Below are 4941 nucleotides of genomic sequence, written 5' to 3' on the forward strand. Positions count from 1 at the left end.
TTCTTAACCATGCTATCAGCCTTTTATCGGACCGGCTTCTCCGAAGGTTGTCGGCATCCATTTTCATTTTTCGGATTTGAGCTTTGAGGATCTCGCTTTCCCGGGCTAATTTGTTCTTTTCTCCTTCATCGGCAGCAACCTGCACTTTGTTCTCGAATTTTAGATCTTTAATCTGTTGTTTCAGCTTGCCTATTTCTGCCCTGTAGCTCTCTTCTTTATCCAACCAATCTCACTGTTTTTGTGACTGTCACACCTCCTTTTTGCACGCCCCACCCCGAAGGGTTAGATGCACGGGTGGAGTTTTTCCAATTTAAGTGACAATATTCGAAACGAGATTATTTATTTAATTTAGAGTCGCCACTTGGGAAAGGTTTAGCTTTTGGTGTTCCAAGTCACCGGTTTATCTTGAATCCCAAATCGAGGAAATTTTTGACTTTTCCAAATGAAGTCTGCGAACCAGAAATTCTAAGTAAGGAATTTTGTTGACCCGAGGGAAGATGTTAGGCACCCTCGAATCCCGTGGTTCTAGCACGGTCGCTTAAATTGTTATAATGGCTAAATATCTGATTTAAATACAGGTTGTGACTTATGTGCTTTTATTAAGTTTAAACCGCTTTTATTATTATCATTTATTTTATAGAATTGCAACGTCGTGAAAATGCGTCTCGAACCACGTCACAATCAATGCACCCGTAGTTGTTAACACATTTTGACTCCGTTGAGACTTGGATTTGGGTCACATCAATGTGCACCTGATTTTAAGAATATAATTCACTTAAAGTTGCGCCTAAAGAATCTAAACGCGTTATTATCTTTGGGGACGGCAGTGGAATTCACTAAACAGTCCGTCCCAAATTCTAAGTATTTATCATGATCAATTATTGAGGGCCCCGCAATTTGCATTTTTATTCGGCGAGGCTCGTCTCATTATTTTAGAAGGGTACCCTACAGTGGCTACATTTCTACTACGTTTATCTTTAAAGAGAAGGATGATGCCGAACTTTGCTTGTTTGAACAAATACAGACTGAATCCTTATTATGTTTGCCGAACCTAAACTTGTTTGATTACCTGATTGATTGTTTATGAGGTGAGGGTTACCTCATGCTTTGTCTTCATCGAGTGAATACTCTTATTAATTGGCTAAGTGAGATTGCAAACAAACTGACAACATATATTGAGTTATGTTTAACGACCTCCCAGTTCTACTTTAACACTCTAACCTATTTGAAATTGATAAACGAAATCGGCTGTTTATTAGGAAAATTGCTACTAATTGAACTCAAAATGACTATTAGTTTCTCGCAACAATCATCACATCATTTTGAAACAAAGAATCTATACTGAAACCTGATATCGAACCTGCACTGGAACTAATAAACTGACAGGAGAACTGGCATTCATAGCCAGACTCTTAATGTGACTGCATGAGAGTTTGTTTGGGATACATCTATCCCAGACCTAATACCGCAGATTTGTCAATTCAGTGGTCTAGGCAAAAATACATACAAGTGCTTGCCATGACTCTATGTTATACAGTCGTAACTAAGCCAAACAGCGTTATACTGAACTGAATATATAATAAATCAAACATGCTGTTTATGTCATACTGTCATTACTATTGAACAGTGCTATCTAACAGTCCATCTCAAACAGAATGTATGCTAGTTTATACAAAGTATTTGCAGTTTGCAGTAAAAATAAAATCCCAACTAACATTCGACCTATTTTTTAACACCAATGTTATAACATGAACAACTGTTCGTTTTCTTTATTTCTGCTTCAACTTCAAACTTTCAACAATACAAGGTTTCAGAGGTTGTGTACCTGGAAATATTTGACAATTGAAGAAAAGGGCAGTCAGCAGAGTACAATGACAACAAAATGCAGCAGCAATCACAGCACTATCAGTAGCAGCAGGGCAGAATAGCAGCAGGCAAAGCAATATAACAAGAAACAGGCTTGAGTGCAGAGATGCAGCTATGGCCAATAGAAAGCAATAGCCAAATAACAGCAACACCCAGTGGAGTAGAATCATAACTCTAGACAGACCAAACCAGTAGTAAACCAATGAAAGCACTCGACTAACAGACACAACTGGAATTTCGAAGAATCAGAATTGATTTGAACAAGTTGAGCAACTGAAAACCAATAATAATAGGAGGAAAAAGTTTTTGATTGTTGGTTGAATAGCTTCTATCCCTTAACCTCTCTCTATCTGTGTTTGTGTTTTTCCTTTTCAGCTCTTAAGGTTCAATGTGTCCCCCCCCCTAATTCTGTATGTCCATCCCCTTATAAACCTCAAAAACTATCTCTTTTAACAGCCTGTTTTCAGAATATCCCAGTACCCCTCCCATGTGCCTTCCATTTTTAATTCCAACTTTAGCTAATTAAGTATTAAACCCCATCAACATTCCCTGGCAGACTTACTTTTAAAAGGTTTAACACTTTTTTAAACTTAAAGCAAGGTATGGGCAGTAGAATATATCTGACAGCATATGCTGTCAAATTGTTTAAAACTTAAAAGCCTTCTTATGCAGAAAAACAGGTTGTGCACAAGGCACATGAGGTGCACCAATGCACATACTGTGCACGAGTGCACATGCCTTCCAATTCAGAATTTAAACACAAACAATCCTTTTTACATTACTGATCAATTCAAACAAGCTATAAGTAAACAAAAACTGGTTCTTAATTGACTCAACAAATGCTTAGCAGAAGTAAATCGATTTGTTATTGTTCGGACAGTCGAAACTAATTGACGACACATGTCGACTCGACTATATTATCATTAACATACACAATCGAAGCCAGAATCAAACATTCAACAGTATCGACATGCGATTTGAATTGTACTGGCTAAGCAAAGTGGTGCTCGAGAAGCCAAATGATCAGTTCAATGTTGAGAATCAACTAATTGCACACCACTTACATACACATTATCAGGGCAAATAGAAGGACTCATTCAAACAAACAGAAGTTCAGGCGAAGTGGACAAACAGAAGTTGGTAAAATTAAAACAAATATGAACAGACTTTTGAAAACAAATCACCCGGAATAAAACAAAAAATAAAGAAAAGAAAACAAGACTCACCTCAAACCACAAAAGGTCAAAACCTTAACTCGGACTTGGTCAGGCCTTTCTTAAGGCTGAACGGACTTTAAACGAAGTGTTTCTCAGATGAGAAACACTTTGATTAAAGTCCATTAGACCTTAATCTCTTCGGTTGAACCAGTGACGAAAAAACACAAAACTTTCAAACTTAGATCTGGGATTCAGGCTTCCCTGATCAGATTCGGACCAAACCAAGTATGGTTTGGTCACGAGGGGGGTCTGGGGAGTATCTGGTGTGAAGCTGGGGTTAAACCGTGTAGATCGAGTTTCGACTCGAATCTTCAAATGAAGATTCGAGAAGGTGGGGAGGGATTCAAACTACAGGGTTAATGGATTCATGTTCAGGAAGGCAAGGGGATTCTAGGGTGTTAAGGGGAAGGTCACCGGCATCCATGCCGCCGGCTTTCATGGCGAAAGTACGCAGGGGCGGCTAGGGTTTTAGGGCTGTTTGTTTGGGGACGAAGGTTGGGGTTCAGATAGGGGGGGCAGGGTAGGATTATGGCTTTATATAGTTAATGGGTGGATTGATCTCGACCGTTAGATCAATCTAGATCTACGGTCTGGATCTGATAGCTTAAGTGGAACGGTGTCGTTTCAAGGGTAAAGGGTTGGGGTCGGTCCGGGTGAGACGGGTCGGGTTTATTGGTGGGTTATGGGGAATTGATCTTGGCCGTTGATCAATTTGAGATCAACGGCCCAGATCAACCTGTACCAAAACGACGTCGTTTGGATTCTCTGGGCATCAGGTGGTGTTGGACCGGGCAGGCCTGGGTTTTGGGCTGTTTGTTTGGGCCAATTTTGTTAAAATTGGCCCAAGTCCGGAAGGGAAGGGGTCCTTTCAATATATTTTTTTTTATTTATTTCTTTTTTCTTATTTATTTTAAAACAAAACTAAGCCAAAAAATCAAATTAAAATTAAACACACACTCAATACAATTATTTGCACACACACTAAAATATTTCAAAACAGGTAAAGTCAAAAAAAATAAAATCACGGACGAAGATGCCTATTCGTGATTTTCTATTCAACGACCGGATTACGGTTCGAATTATGCAGGACACATATATTTTTTTTATTTTAATAAAGTAAATAAATAAAAATGGGCCGAAGTCACAAATAAATCAACAAGGTGCCGCACAGAAATCCAAAAATTGTACAGCAGGGCCAATTATTATTTTTTATTTCTTTTTGGAGCGATTGTCGTGCGAAACAAAAATCACGTGCTCACAGCTGTCCCTCTTTGTTCGGAAACACGAAGAGTTTTCGTGCAAAGATAAAGTGAGCGTGTATGAGCGATTTTTGCCTATAGACCACTCCGTATGAAGCACGTTTTTTTTTGAAAGATCTGACCGAATCTTGCTTCAAAGATTTCCTACATATCCTGGGCTAAACAGGAATCAGGTCAATGTAGTTCGGGAAGTTTTGGTAGCCGGGACTACCATGGGATTGCAATGCTTGCTGCTACTGCTGCTGCTGTTGTCACTGCCACGTTACTGACCGCCTTATTACAACCAAATGGAAATTGGAAACTGAGCTAACTACTTATGTGTATGTCAACTGCTAGTTACAAGATTCCTATCTATGATTCTTTTACGACTTGATCTTGGGTCTTAGCTGATTTTGCTTGCAGACTCCGATCTGAATCTTGATGCTTGCAAGTTGTGGTGACCTGTTTAATCTCTGGGATACTGAGTGAGGCGCGACTGGCAGGGTTCAGGACCTTAATTAAATGCTGGAGTCAATTCGCCTTCCATTTACTCCGAATCTTGGGACATCTCTCTTTCTTATTTGATTTTGAGTTGAGACTCATCTCGTGGGTCATTTCGA

This window comes from Nicotiana tabacum, chromosome 6 (genome assembly GCF_000715075.1).
Source record: "Nicotiana tabacum cultivar K326 chromosome 6, ASM71507v2, whole genome shotgun sequence".
NCBI classification, from domain to species: Eukaryota; Viridiplantae; Streptophyta; class Magnoliopsida; order Solanales; family Solanaceae; genus Nicotiana; species Nicotiana tabacum.